The 16,631-nt window shown below is 38.5% G+C and overlaps 1 pseudogene; it reads left to right on the top strand.

Annotated features, from left to right (window-relative positions):
* Window positions 1-520: 520 nt before the first annotated feature.
* Window positions 521-6,596, top strand: LOC108538256 (ferritin heavy chain-like; annotated as a pseudogene).
* The last annotated feature ends 10,035 nt before the right edge of the window (window positions 6,597-16,631 follow it).

Here is a 16,631-nt window from a genome sequence, read left to right as displayed (position 1 = left end):
TTTGCGTTCTTCTGTTCCTGTGTTACGTTTCGTTCTGCAGCCAATGCTGATGGTTTCTCCTGTTGCATATCCATGTCTCCAGCAAAGGAGGCGATGTAATCTCTTTTATTTTTTTTATGGCTGCATAGTATTCCATGGTGTATGTGTGCCACATTTTCTTTATCCAGTTGATAATTGATGGGTATTTTTGGCTTGGTTCCAAGTCTTTGCTATTGTGAAAGGTGCTTCAATAAACATATGTGTGCTTGTGTCTTTATAGTAGAATGATTTACAATCCTTTGGGTATATACCCAGTAATGGGATGGCTGGGTCAAATGGTATTTCTGGTTCTAGATCCTTAAGGAATGGCCACACTGTCTTCCACAATGGTTGAACTAATTTACACTACCATCAACAGTGTAAAAGTGTTCCTATTTCTCCACATCCTCTCCAGTATCTGTTGTTTCCTGACTTTTTAATGATTGCCATTCTAACTGGAGTGAGATGGTATCTCATTGTGGTTTTGATTTGCATGTCTCCGATGACCAGTGATGATGAGCATTTTTTCATGTGTCTGTTGGCTGCATAGATGTCCGTGTCTGTTCACATCCTTTGCCCACTTTTTGATGGGGTTGTTTTTTCTTGTAAAAAGTTTGTTTAAGTTCCTTATATATTCTGGATAGTAGCCCTTTGTCAGATAGACAGATTGCAAAAATTTTCTCCCATTCTGTAGGTTGCCTGTTCACTCTGATGATAGTTTCTTTTGCTGTGCAGAAGCTCTTTCATTTAGTTAGATCCCATTTGTCAATTTTGGCTTTTGTTGCAATTGCTTTTGATGTTTTAGTCATGAAGTCTTGGCCCATGCCTATGTCCTGAATGATATTGCCTAGGATTTCTTCTAGGGTTTTTATAGTTTTAGGTCTTACATTTAAATCTTTAATCCACCTTGAGTTAATTTTTGTATAAGGTGAAAGGAAGGGGTCCAGTTTCAGTTTTCAGCATATGGAAGAGAAACCTGAAAGAGAGAACACCATAAAATCTGGAAGGATTCCAGGATTTTGATGCCATTGTTGTTTCAGAAAAAAAAAAAAAAAAAAAAGTTAAATCCTTCAGCTCAAAACCATAAATTTCTGCTGGACAAAACTATATACAGATGTTGTTCATTACTTCACAGGCTTTCTGACAGTGCCTATGAAGAAAATAACAAAAGAGATTGTGGATATGGCAAAAAAGTGGGGCATAAAGGGTTTCAAGATATGGATGTTGGAGAAATTCAAGAGCAAATAGACACTACACAAGAGAAATTAACAGAACAGGACTTAATGGAGATGAGCGTTTCTGAATCAGTGCCAGACAACGAGGAAAAAGACAGAAAAGCAGTGCCAGGAAAGAAGATGACATCAGAAAACCTGACAGAAGGGTTCTGATTATTCAAGACTGATTTTAACTTCTTGTACAACATGGACCCTTCTATGATACAGGTACTAAAACTAAAGCAAATGATTGAAGAAGGATTAATACCTTATAGAAACGTTTTTAGAGAAATGAAAAGCAAAAAGTCAGACAGAAATTATGACGTATTTCCATAAAGTTACACAGAGTGTGCCTGCCTCTCCTGCTTCCCCTCCTACCTCCTCCACTTGTTTTGCCTCTGCCACACCTGAAACAGCAAGACCAATGCTCCTCTTCGTCATCCTCTTCAGCCTACTCAATGTGAAGATGACAAAAATGAAGACCTTTATTATGATCCACTTCCAGTTAATGAATAGTAAATATATTATCTTTCCTGTAATTTTCTTAATAACATTTTCATTTATCTAGCACACTTTATTGTAAGAATACAGCATATAATACATATAACATACAAAATAGATAACATAATCAACTATATGTTAGTAGTAAGGCTTCTGGTCAACAGTGCTTATTAGTAGTTAAGTTTGGGGGAGCATCAAAAGTTATACACAGATTTTCAACTGTGCAGGGTGCCAGTGTCCCTAACCCCTGCATTGTTCCAGGGCAACTGTATACAGAAATCATCATTACTTCTGACTACCCAATTTCTTGTGGCAAAAGAAAGAAACTCTTCCAAACTGGTTAATTATAAACCAAGGAACAGAAATGATTGATTAGCTAGAATTTTACTTTTTAAGCAATAGCAGTAATAGCATCCTATCTTTCCATACTTAAACATTTTGTTTCTCCTGAGGGTCTTCTCTGATCATCCTTGTAAGATAAAATTTATTCATATCTGTCTTTAGGTGATGGAATTTACACATTTCATATGTGTAAGGCTAGAGTATCTAGATATGGGCAATGCTGCTCTTATTTGACTAATTAGAAAGACCCATTCTAACCACCATATCATTTAGTTGCAGATAAGTGGTTTTCCTTGGATTAATACAAATTAGTTTGTCTCTTTATTTCTTAACTAGCTGGATATACATTTTTCCCTCTAACAGAAACACTCTATTCCATACAATTTAATAAGCACTAAAAGATTCGATGACATCTCACTCATCAGTGTTTTCAAAGAGTCTGCATACGGATGTGGATGTTTTGTCTTCTGTCATGTCATCATTAATGGAACTCAAAGACAGGCCTTTGGATGATGCTTTTTATTTCTTTAGGTCTGCTTTACAACATACCTAGACTGATGGGGAAAAGATTCATCAAAGACGCCATGATTTCACATTTCTTTGCCCTGACTCTGTCCTTTCTTGTCAGTTATCCTCCCAGACATCTGAGGCCCTGTGTGTCTGGTTGTACTCCTCTCCTCATTATCTGCTATTCCATTCTTGTCCATTGCCAGCTCAGGCTGCCCTTTGTTCTTTGGTTCTTTGCCTTTCATTCTCAGAGCCAAATATCAATACTGCTCACACTGATCCAAATGTTCAGAATCAAAAGTCACATTACCAATTCTTTCTGAATATGCTGTCCATTTTTAAAGTTTCTTTATTTACACTGACTCTTTTCACATGTAAGAAATATACACACATTTGCTTTCAGAGGCAAGTACACTTTGATCCTCCAAGAGATTGAAAAAAATGCCTACGGGTGCTGTAGGTTCATATTTAATGGCACATACAGACTTGACTTTCACTTCATTCCATCCTCATTTTAATCATTCATATTTAATGTTACACATACTTGACTCTTACACTTTTTTAATCTCATACGCTGAGTGGTGCACAAATTAGTCCCATATTCCACTATCCAGCAACTTTTTATTATTTATCGGCATTGACTGAGCTATCATTGTCATCTATTCATTAGTTTTTGAAAGATTTAAGCCCTTTCTCATGTATAATCTAGCTGTGTTATTTATCATATTCTGTCAGTAACTCCTCTTTCTCGTGGTATCTACTTGCAGCAATAGATCATCTTCTGGTCTGAACTTCTCATGAATATAAGAACTGCTACTCTTTATCTACTAAGGTTAACTTCAATGGGACTCGCTGCTTGGCTAGCTCAAACTCTGTCATCCTACTAGCTAAGCAATGGCATCTCATCACTAAACAGTCTTGTGATAACTGTCTATTTCTGTAATTTTCACTGAAGAGAGCTACCAGGTGCCTCTCCAGAAACATTCTAGGAGAGCAGAACCAACCCTTTAAAGAAATGAATTTTATCTCATTTGGAAAAATCCTCAGCCCATTAGTTTTTGGCAGGACAGGTGCTACCTAGCAACGCAACCCCATTTCATGTGTTTTGAGGTTTCAGATAGAGAAGACCTGAAGTAGTGGTTACATTGTGTGCCTTTCTGTGCTTCATTTTAAATCTCCTGGAAAGTCTGTCCTCTGGACTGAGAACTTACACACAGCAATAAGCATCATTCACCCTGACTTCTTAATAGCACCAGATGCAAAACAAATCTGGCTTCTGAATGGCAGACTCAGCCCAGGACTGAACAGGAGCTACATAAAATCAGAGTATGCTCCATGGATATCAGCAATCAGTATGATGTTCTTGGACGAAGAACGTAATACGTTTCCAACAAGTGGCTTATTCCTATGCCATTTTATTATCTCTTGGCATATTTCCATATGAGTACCCAATTAGGCCTGGAGGAAGGAGATAAAGCAAAGCCAATGGATACAGTAACCTCAGATTTAAAATGTCCACATATTCTTTAGTTTGAATCATGGCACACACAAAGAAGTTCCTATATTTGGCAAAAGAAGAAAATGTGAAAATAAGCAGGGGGGAGGAGCAAATATTCATTTTAAGAAACAGCTAAGGCTCTGACTAGAACATAGATAGAATCTAGTCTAATTCTTTCCATATAGCCAGCCAGTGTTCAACAAACATTTGTTGCAATGGAGCCTTTTTTGAAAGCTGTATTGTAGCCAGAGTTCACTTCAATGATAAGGAAAATAAGGCTCACAAGTGGATCCACAGGGCAAGCTCATTGAGGAAGGAAACAAGCTTTGTATCCCCTCAGTGCTATGTAAAAGGCAGATGATCAACAAATAGGTATTGAACAAATGGACAAGTGAACAAACGAATACCCGAATCCTTCAGTGACCTCAGCCTTCCACCACTGCCTGCACCAGACAATCATGCTTAAAATGAAAAGCTCCATTCCGATACTATTAAAAAGTTTGAAATTTTCTATCATAAACTTAGATTTTATGCTTCAAGCTGAGAGTGTTTTTTACTTGGATAATAGCACCTCCTCTGGCTTTTTCCTCCCTTACATAGACATTTTGGCCCATATTTACCCTCTATGATGTAGCAGACACAGGTGTTGCTACAAATTTCGTGTTGCACTGCACTGCAGGACTTACAGCATGTTCTATCATGGAACTACGTTTTGACCTTAATAAAACACAGCACCACACAGCATGGCATTCACTATAATCTAATTAAATACAATGCCAAGGGAAATATGTCACTGTGATGGTGAAACACACATGCTATTTCCTTCTCTTCTCCATGAAAGGGGCAGCTAAGGCATAATTTAGGAAGAAGGTATTCAACACAGTGAGGTTCTGCAGCTTGCCAGCAAATCAAAAGGAAAAAAAAATGAGGATGTAGGGGAGAGGACACAGAGAAATATGAGGAGGAAGGGGAAGACACAATATGGATTCAGTAGTAGTTCTCCTCTTTTTCCCTACTTAAACCAAAATCTCAGAGAATTTCTGAACTTAAAGATTTGAGAGAAGCAGAAGTGTCTCTCAGCAATGAGTAAAAAGCAAAAGATCACACACACACAAAAAAAGACTTGTTCTTACCCACATTATTGGCCTACTTCTAAAAGAATTGGTTTAAATAGTCACCCCCAAAAGAGGGAAATTTGTTTTGCTTCCATCTTAACAAAGAGTTAATGCAAGAACCATCACCAAGAGTCAGGATATCTGGGTTCTTGTCCTGGCTCCATTTTTAATGGATTGAAACCTAGAATATGTCAATTCGCATTTGAGGCCCTCAGTTATCTTATTTAAAAGACAATAATTAATTAGTTTAATTATCAATGCTAAGACTCCACCACTGATTTTACATAAGAATACCTACCTATTTGCATTTCTGTCTAACCTAGTCAATCTGAAATTTCTGTTAGGGTCAGTAAAAGCTGTATCTTACAATACAGGTATACATAAGCAAAGGATAATAAACATAACACACAACAAGCACAAGTCCCCAATTTCCTCACACGCTGCAGCCTAGAATACTTGGACAAATTAAGGAATACAGTACTTGCAAAGTTGATTTATTGATGGTCAAAGAGCAAGCTAGTGCCCTCCTTCTGGCAAGCATCTCCAATCTCTCTGAGGGGGTCTTGAAGTCCCTTTCTCAGCTTACGGGGCAAAAAAAAACAAAACAAAAAAAAAAAAACACATGCCTTGCTCCTCATAAAAAGAGAATGGCATCTTACTTCCATTAACTACCTTTAAAGAATCCTCTCTGTCAGATACTAGAGGTAAGCTCAGGCCTAGTTTAAGCCACCTTTTAACATGCCATGTGAGGGTGGGTATAACATCTCCTTTAAAAATAGGGGCACAAGGCCCCGCCACCGCTCCAGCGCTGTGCAGCCACCCCCGCTGCCGCCTGTCCTTAGCCACCGCCCTGACGACCTCGTCCACCTGGCAGGTGCGCCACAACTACCACCAGGACTCAGAGGATGCCATCAACCGCCAGATCAGCCTGGAGCTCTACGCCTCCTGCATTTACCTGTCCATGTCTTACTACTCTGACCGCCATGATGTGGCTTTGAAGAACTTTGCCAAATACTTTCTTCACCAATCTCATGAGGAGAGGGAACATGCCGAGAAACTGATGAAACTGCAGAACCAACAAGGTGGCCGAATCTTCCTTCAGGATATCAAGAAACCAGACTACGACGACTGAGAGAGCGGGCTGAATGCGATGGAGTGTGCATTACATTTGGAAAAAAAATGTGAATCGGTCACTACTGGAACTGCACAAACTGGCCACTGACAAAATGACCCCATTTGTGTGACTTCATTGAGACACATTACCTGAATGAGCAGGTGAAAGCCACCAAAGAATTGGGTGACCACGTGACCAACTTGCGCAAGATGGGAGCACCCGAATCTGGCTTGGCAGACTATCTCTTTGACAAGCACAACCTGGGACACAATGACAATGAAAGCTAAGCCTCAGGCGAATTTCCCCATAGCCATGGGGTGACTTCCCTGGTCATCAAGGCAGCGTATGCATGTTGGGGTTTCCTTTACCTTTTCTATAAGTTGTACCAAAACATCCACTTAAGTTCTTTGATTTGTACCATTCCTTCAAATAAATACATTTGGTACCCCCCCCCCCAAAAAATGGGGGGCAATGGTCATCTACTGTCCTTAGCTTTGGGCTTTAGTTAAAATCCCAAAACAACAAGAAAAATCTCATTTAAAATCTGGTTAGAAACATCTTACATTTTAAACAGCCCAAAGATAGTTTGTTTTTCTGTTTGTTTGTTTTTTACCAGATCCCCTCTTGAAAAAAAAAAAAAAAAAAAAAAAAAAAAAAAAAAAAAAAGAAAGAAAGAAAAGAAAAGAAAAGAAAAGAAAAGAAAAGAAAAGAAAAGAAAAGAAAAGAAAAGAAAACCCAGTCTTTCTTCCAGTCTTTCTCAACTCATTATGATAACACTATCCAACCTACCAGCTGCTCAAACCAGAAGTCTAGAACACAGCCTACATTTTTCTTCTTCCCTACTTCCAACCCAGCAGCAAGTCATGTTGGCTCCATGTCCTCCATTGCCAACCTAGATCTAAGCCACTGTCATCACTGAGATTCTTACAAGAGCCCAACTGGTCCCTCAGCTTTCACTCTTGCCCCACTACAGTCCATCCATCACCCAGTGGCCAGAGTGATCTTCTAAAAATGTAAAGTACATTATGTTGCACTCTGGTTAAAGCATCCCAATGGCTTTCTAAACTACTCAAAATAAAATCCAAGAAGGGCTTCACATTACCAGGCCCACTGGTTGCACTATCCCAACTATTCACTGTCTTCCAATCAAACATTCATTTCCACCTCTGGGTCTTTGTATGCACTCCTCCCTCTCCTGGGAACACTCTACATTTAGATATTTGACATTTAGGTCACAATTGAAATGCCCCCTTCTCCATGAGGCCCTCCCTCATCATCCATCCCACCCATGGAATCCCAACTATTCACTATCCCGTGAATAGTTCTATTCATAATCTGAAATGCTCTCATGCATTTATTTGTTTGAGCAAGGGCACCACTATATGCCTAAAGAGCAGGACCCGGCCATCGTTCTCACTCAATGGATTTTTTTCTGAATGAATGAATTTTGTCCTTGGACTTAATGTGTGAAGCAGTTCTTCAGTGAACCCATCTGTGGGTATGATTAACAGGAATGAATCTTCAGAGAAAGTATCAAACTAATAAAAAGACTGTTGGCATCCTTTCTTGAGTTACCGTTTTAAATCAAAATTGTTATACAACATTTAAAGTGTTTAATTCCAAAAGGGCTTATTTCTGAATCAGTTCAAAGGTACTGGGGTGGAGAGGGAGGGGGTTGAGATAATGACACATAAACTTTGACTTCATTCTTCAGATTTTATTAAATAAATGTGCCACCTAAACTAGAAGAGGGGAGCATTTTTCCAATTGCAAATCAGCCGAAACCTACAAAACTCCATTAAAAGTAAAGAAAATATCTCAGCAGTTTTTTATCTAAAAAGGGACACTTTTGAGGGTGAACTGGAGTGCTATTAATAAATATACAGTACTGAGACAACAGCATATACTCATATTGTCACCCTAGTTAAGGGTCAGATAGGTAAATTCAAAAATGAGATTCAGTAGTTTATTTAGGCTACTTTTTTGGGTTTTTTAATGAAGAGTGTGTTGGATTGTAGATTGTTTTGAAGAAAAACTAGAAGGAATGAGAGTGTATTATGAAAGAAATAAATAGAAAACAATTATTTTTAAAAATAGAGTGAAATAAACACTACTAAATAATTAAAACAAACATTTTAGGAATACATTTTGGTGAAAGACAGGAGCATGAGAAAAAAAGAAGAGTGACTAGACAACAGAAAGACAAATAAACAAAGAGAATGGCAGATGAAAGAAAGTCACAGAGAAGCCGGGCGCGGTGGCTCAAGCCTGTAATCCCAGCACTTTGGGAGGGATCACGAAGTCAGGAGATCGAGACCATCCTGGCTAATACGGTGAAACCCCGTCTCTACTAAAAATACAAAAAAAAAAAAAAAAAAAAAAACTAGCCGGGCGAGGTGGCGGGCGCCTGTAGTCCCAGCTACTCCGGAGGCTGAGGCAGGAGAATGGCGTAAACCCGGGAGACGGAGCTTGCAGTGAGCTGAGATCTGGCCACCACACTCTAGCCCGGGCAACAGAGCAAGACTCTGTCTCAAAAAAAAAAAAAAGAAAGAAAGTAAGTCACAGAGAAGCAGAGGAGCTGAAAAGAAGGGCAGTGTCATTCATAGACCCAAGAAGTTATCACAGGTTTCCCAGAAAGAAGATGGTGAGATGGAGACTGGCAACCTGTATGTTTACTAAAAAGAGCTCTTGGGATTAACACTTGTAGAAACATAGGAAAGGAGGCGGATTTGGGCAGAGGGAGAAGTTAACCTTCAATGCAGGATGAACAGAGGCTTCTACCTACCCCTCAAGAAGTTCTGGAGCTGGGATGGCTTCTCTAAGTTGTCCTAAGTTGGAGCAAGGGAGCCAGGTCTTTATACTCAAGTGTTACTCAGCTACTGGACAGAGGCCAGTAACTGAGTAAACATGATTTTGAGGGAGGCAGTTTTCTTCAGCTGAACTCATCTCCAGATAGAGCTAAAAGCTCCAGACAGAGCTGAAAACTCCAGACAGAGCTTCTGTCCGCACAGAAGCCTAGTGTCTAGATAGGTCATTTTGGTTCTTCCTCTTTCTTTTTGTCTATACATGTGACCTTCCACATATTTCTGTTCTTCCTTTCCATGCATATGAAGGAAGTATGTGCATACACCAGTTTCTCAACATTTATCCTGACATATGCTTTTGGGTTAAAATATCCTTGAGAGCATAATTTCCACATTTTCCTTATTGTATTATCTCAGTATCTGCTAAAATAAAACAGACTCACATGGTAGATGTTCAATAAATCACTTTCCAGAGTCAAAATGGGATTCAATCTGACCTCCAGGGCCTCCCGCAATCTGGAGCCAATTGTACATGACCACGTCCTTCCTTGTGTTGATCTTTGGTGAAAAAACTGTCCAATTTTTTTCTTAAATTTGTTGATATAATTTTATTTTGCCTAAATCATCATTCCTTTCCTCATGGCTACCTCTACAATGCCAAGAGCAATCTTCTCTCCATCCTGAATCTTATCAATGAGAACATACATAATTTTAACATTGTCATCATCATGAATGACTACTTTTAGTAAAACTAAACTTCCTCCAAAAGTTCTGAATACCCATGCTGAATTTATCTACTTATCTTTCACATTTCCAAAACATCAAATAAGTTTAGTTTTAAAAAATGATGTCTACATGAGAATAATGTGAAAAGTTATTTGCCTATATAATACTCTATCCTGTTCTTTCCCTAACAAACTTGCTACAAACATATAGCAAGATCCATAGGGAAAAATCTGAGCCCATTTGCAAATTGTCATATGAGGACTGCTCAACTGCAGAAGGAAACTGAGATTTTTAAGTATGTGGAGTAATTTTATAAGTCACTATTTTAAAACCCCTTTAAAATGCTTGAGATTTCATTTGCTAGGAGAAATAATCTTTAAACTGATAATTGTCTAAAAACAGTTCTGTTTTAATTAAATATTATTTAATTCCTTTTACTTCACTTAAATTTACTGGATTTTTTAAATGTATAACTCAGTTTGCCAATTTTTTAAAAAATTTCAGTAGCTTTTGGGGTACATGTAGTTTGTGGTTACATAGATGAATTCTATAAGTGGCGAATTCTGAACTTCTAGTGCACCCATCACCTGAGCAGTGTACACTGTACCCAATACGTAGTCTGTTGTCAACCACCCCCTCCCAACGTCCCCCAACCCTGAGTTCCCAAAGTCCATTATATCACTCTTTATGTCTAAGACATTATTTCATTCTTTTTTATGGCTGAGTAGTATTACATGGTCTATATATATCACATTTTCTTTATCCACTCGATGGTCAGTGGGCACTTAGGTTCCATATATTTGCAAATGTGAATTGTGCTGCTATAGACATACATGTGCATGTGTCTGTGTCTTTTTCATATGCTGACTTATTTTCCTTTGGATAGATACCCAGTAGTGAGATTGCTGGATCAAATGGTAGATCTACTTTTAGTTCTTTAAGGAATCTACATACTGTTCTCCATAGAGGCTGTACTAATTTATATTCCCACCAGCAATGTAAGTGTTCCCTTCTGCCACATCCACACCAACATCTACTGTTTTTCTACTTTTTAATTCTAGTTTACCATTTTTTCTAAGGATTCTTAGATACTTGTGATAAGTAGATTTTTCAGTATCCTGTTAGAAATTTTAGCTTCTCCCTTGACTCTTCTCCATCAGCTGAGAAAAGTTATTGGATGCCTTAGTAGCTTTGACAAAATAGGCTGACACCTTCAGAAAACTTAAATGGGGACAAGCAGAACTCAATAATAACGTCCTATCTATTTCTAACTACAAGAAAAGTAAAACTCTATATTACTATGTAAATGAATTTAAAGTAAATTTTCTCTCATGGATTATATTCCCAACAAGGCAGCATAATACAATCAGACAGACTGAGCTCAATGTGCTGATCGGTAGTGTGACTTGGGACACGTGTCTTTTCTGCCCTGAGCCTTGATTTCCTCACCTATAAAATGACAGTCTCTACAGCCACCATGAGGATTCAATAGACACTTAACACAGTATCTTGTACACAGTAAGCAACTCATGAAATAGCAGTTATTATTAACTTTTGTTTAGGGTAAATGCTTAAAATATATGAAATGACAATTATGAACACATACAATGTCGTATATTTACATCCATGAATTGAACACCAAGTTTTGTTTAATGATGATGGACTCCAGATTCATAATTAGGCAAACAAATGCAGTAATGCCCCTTTATCCAGCGTTTCACTTTCTGAGGTTTCAGTTACCCATGTTCAACTGCAGTCCTTAAATAATAAATGGAAAATTCCAGATGTAAAAAATTTGCATGCTTAAAATTGTGCTGTTCTGAGTAGCACAATAAAATCTCTCACCATCCTCTTCTGTCTTCCACCCCACTGTCCACCAGACATGAATTATCCTTTGCCCAACCTATCCACACTGTGTATGGTACCTGCCCATTGGCCACCTAGTAGCCATCCCAGTTATCAGATTGAAAATACATAGTCTATACTGTATATACAGGATTTAGTACTATACACAGTTTCAGGCATTCACTGGAGGTCTTGGATCATATTTCCTTCCAATAAGGGGGACCACTGTAATTAGGAAACACCTGCTTCTTTTGTATATCATGTCTTGGGCTAGCCTCAAAGTTAAGTACAAGCCAGCTAATTATTTCTGATGGTCTTTATTTTTTCCTTCTTAAAAGAATTAAGAAATTCATTTTGTTTTACTCTTAATAAATATCAAACTAAAGAAAGGGCCACACAGAACTGGTCGTAATTAGAAATACACATAATCATTCCATGATAAATTACTTTGTTAATATGTTCAGGTGAGTCTTTACATAGAGGAATATCCTCCACTAGCCATTTATCTTACATCTTTTTACTTTAGCATGCTACAGTACTAAAAATACATACATTGCCCAACAAATCCATGATGATGACCAATGAGAATATTTCCCTGAATACATGCTTTAAAACATCAGGAAATATTTTCTTTTTATTATTATTAATGAAGATATTTCTTTAACATCGACTTTCCTTTTTTTTTTTTTTTTTTTTTTTTTAGACAGAGTATCACTCTGTTTCCCAGGCTGGAGTGCAGTGCAATGATCCTGGCTCACTGCAACCTCCACCTCCCAGGTTCAAGCGATTCTTCTGCCTCAGCCTCCCGAGTTGCTGGGATTACAGGTGCATGCCACCACACCCACCTAATTTTTGTATTTTTAGTAAAGACAGGGTTTCACCATGTTGGCCAGGCTGGTCGCAAGCTCCTGATCTCAGATAAACCACCTGCCTTGGCCTCCCAAAGTGCTGGGATTACAGGCAGGAGCCACTGTGCCTGGCCCAACTTTACATTTTTGATGCTTGTCGACACTAACAACAAGATTAAGAAAAGCTTTGAACAACTGACCAATCACTCACCTCACATAAGAATTATCTGGCAACTTATTAAGTTAAATTATTACTGAAGGCTTGCTGTGTAGCTAAAGAACATCAGCTAATTAGGTTCCATGAGAAATAGGAAAGTTTGGGAAAAGTGTAAACTAAACACCAAGCAACTGGGCATCTATTGATCTGGCTGTTTTTCTATTTTTAATTAGAAATTGACTTCCACAGTCATTTTACATTAGTAACAGAGTAAAACAAGCAGGAGAGATTTGGAGTATTCAGACATTTACCTAAAAACCTGATGTAATATCCTGTTTCTGCAAATGCAGTATTAAGTGGAGCACTGAAGTAATTATCTGGATAATTAAAAATCTCATGATATGCTATCAAGGGGAAAGGGTGGGAAGTAGAGAATGGAGACTCAAATTACCCATTAAAAAATCATTGCTTCTATTTTAACCACTATTAGTTTCCAAATGGAATGCCTCATTTAGATGACAAGAATCTCCAAAACAAAGAAAATATTCCAGTGTGATTATGTGATCATGTAATTGAAAAACAATTACTCATATCTATAAAAAGACAGGAACTATGTCTACAGAATCACAAGTCCAAATTATTTATGTTTTCCCACAGTGTCAGCCTTGCCCAAATTCAAATGCAAACTCAAATGAGAAGCAATAAAACAAGATTTTCAACGTGTTTGAAATTCTAGTAGACTGGCTTTCCCTCCCTTGCTCCCACCAATGAGATCATAGCAGTTGTAAAATATACACAAAAGTTAACTCCAAAAGACCATGGGAAATTGGCTTGAAAGCGGAAGTAAACTTGGAATCATTAATTCGGAGATCATTGACACCATCAAAGCATTTCATTTTAGCCGTAATATCGAGATTTACTAAATCTTTTCCCCAACGTGAAAACTGATAGAATATAAGCCAGAACTATTAATACGAGCCTAGATCTGACTTTCTACCTTCCTATTTAGTAGGCTTTGGCAGCAGCCTGTCTTCTCAGGACAAGAGAATAATGCCAGGTCTGGTCAGGGCCAATCCAACCCATAGGCTATCACCTCACATGCATATAAATTATTCTCTTTGAGGAACTCATACATCAAGCTTTCTTTTGACAATTTAACATGAAAAGTTGTGTCACAGTGATCTGTCCCTGAGTTCACACTCTTTGAGCAGGTTGAATGAAGTAAAATAAACCCACCATCTGTTCCTGACACTTGTTTAATTTTGGAGGGAATCTAAAATTTGACTAACTCTGTAAAAGGAGCTGAGAAAACGTAAACAAAGCCTCTTAATTTAAAATTGACTAAACGCATGTTTTTCCTACTTTCAGACAATCTGCTGTCTTCCAGCTGTGCTTGCTCAATTTTGCATCATTCTGGGAGCCCTGGTGTCACAGCAGTGAATAGGCAGGGTTCAGTGCAGATGAGATGGTGCCAACCTGGCCTCCTCTGCAGCATACAAATAAGTGCCCTGATGAAAGATTAATAATGCAGAGCACACCAAGGTAGACGGCTTGGCACAGCCCTGAATGCACATGAACAGAAGCAGCCAGGACTCACCAACCCAAATGTGTCTGCACAGTCTCTGACTGTCTACAAGTGTGCTTGGCCTCCTAATCACCAGTCTCCTTTCCCGTCACCCTCAAGGGCTTCATGAATAAAGATGAAGGACAAGCACTTTCTGCTTCCCTTTAGTACCTCAGCAGGTGCACACTTAATAAACTTTTTTATTTCTTTGGGTACAAATGACCTCAGAGATTCTGCAAACCCAAAACTGTCATCATTTTTTCTCTTTTCATCTACAAAAATACGCCCCAGTTACTGAGGAAGAGGAGAAGGGAATGCATGGATGACAACAGTAAAAGAAACAAACTAATCTCAAATGCAGAATGTCCATGCAGAAAATATCCACCCACTGTGACAAATATGCCTCACTCCTTAGCAATCCATCTGCTACACTTACCAAAGAAAAGCCACCAAATTCAAAATGCTAAAAGTGTTAGCATGTGATAAGGAGTCCCTAGTGTCTCCATGAAAGATATACAAATATCTTTGGAATGAGAAATATGGATTGTATTAATTTGATGGTCATTTGAAAGGATGGCTGGCCCCAACCCCTGTGGCTGAATGCAACCTATGGAAGCTCCACGGGCAGCCATCAGAGAATACATCAAGAGGAAAAACTGACTTTACAGAGCTTTTTCACACAGGGATTTACAATCAGATTTCAACCTTCAACAGACCCACAATACTATTACAATATAAAGCCACAAATGTGTGAGTGAGCCAGCCAACAACTGAACACATTTTTAAAGTCACAATGATCTAAAAGTGGATTTGTTTTTACATGTGGCAGCTTCTTTCACTCCATAGTCAGTAGCGCCTAACTGGCATTTGCTAAATTTATGGAATGAATCAGGTGGATTAACAGTGATAAATTATGGATCCTGCCACTGACAGGGTTTTGCTTCCCAAAATGTTCACTGCCTCTTTCTTTCAAGCAGTTGGGATGGCTTCCTATGATGCATACACCAAAATTCATCGTCAACTATAAATAAGAGGGCAAAGCATGAAACTCAAGGGAAATACAAACTAAAGCGGTAAGACAAAGTAAGGCGAAGACAAAAATACAAATACATTGGATTCAGTTCATAAGGACCCATCGAGTTTCTTCCAAGCTTCCTGAGAGTCAAAAGAAAGAGAAAACTTTCTTCAGCAACACATACATGTGTGTTACCAGAGAGGATACAACATTCCAGTTCCGCAGAAAAACCAAGTTCTAAATTAGCACTGGTATTACAAAAAAAATTTCTGTGTGGTTTTACAAAGGGGATGCCTTGTCCTGCTTTTACACGAATATGTCAGGACTGCTCCTGCCTCCAGCCTTTGTAGCTGCTGTTCTGCTGCCTGGAATGTTCTGTTCCCTGTAATTCACACAACTCAACTCCCTCACTGCCTCAAGTCTTAGCTCAAATGTCATTGTTTCGATGGGACCTTTCCCAATAATCCCACTTAAAATTGCTAACCTCCATCCTCATCCTTGCACTCCCTCCCCCTTCTTTCTGGTTTATTTTTCTGTATAGCATCTACCATCATTTTAACATACCACATGCTTATTTTTTTAATTGGCTTACCACCAGCTAGAATGTAGGTTCCCCCAGACCAGAATTTTCCTCTGTTTTGTTCACTGCTATATCCTAGGGCCTGTGCCAGCATCTGCAAGTTTATTGAATGAATGGATAAATGTACAATAGTCTAAACAATATTATTATGACAAATGCAATAGTTTCCCATGGTGAAGTAATTCCAGTGGATAAGATAATGTGATCCTGTTATATGAACATCTAGTGATGTGGCTTGATCGTAGGTCAGATGTAAACTACCTACAATGACTCTTAATCATGTCTGGTCACAGATTCCTTTGAGACTTAGGAAAGAGATAAACCTTCTAATATAGTTGCTATGGTTTGAATGCTTGTGTCTCCTCCAAAATTCATATGTTGAAACTTAATCACCAATATGATAGTAATAAGACGCGAGGCCGTCCCAGACACTGAAACTGCCAGCACCTTGATCTTGGACTTCCAGCCTCCAAAACTGTGATAAATAAGTTTCTATTATGTGTAAATTACCTAGTCACAGGTATTTTGTTATAGCAGAACAAACAGACTAAAACAGCAGTGCTATACAACAAAAATATAATGTGAGTCATATAGCATGGTAAATTTTCAAGAAGCCACATTTTAAAATTTTGTAAGTGGGAATTCCCCTGCAGAAGCTCTCCTGTCTGCCACCATGTAAGATGTGACTTTGCTTCTCCTTTGCCTCCTGCCATGATTGTGAGGCACCCCCAGCCCTGCAGAACTGTGAGTCCATTAAACCTCTTTCCCTTATAAATTAAAAAA

The sequence above is a fragment of the Rhinopithecus bieti genome, unplaced genomic scaffold, assembly GCF_001698545.2.
Source record: "Rhinopithecus bieti isolate Rb0 unplaced genomic scaffold, ASM169854v2 scaffold_13704, whole genome shotgun sequence".
NCBI classification, from domain to species: Eukaryota; Metazoa; Chordata; class Mammalia; order Primates; family Cercopithecidae; genus Rhinopithecus; species Rhinopithecus bieti.
This window is presented reverse-complemented; position numbering and strand designations above follow the sequence as displayed.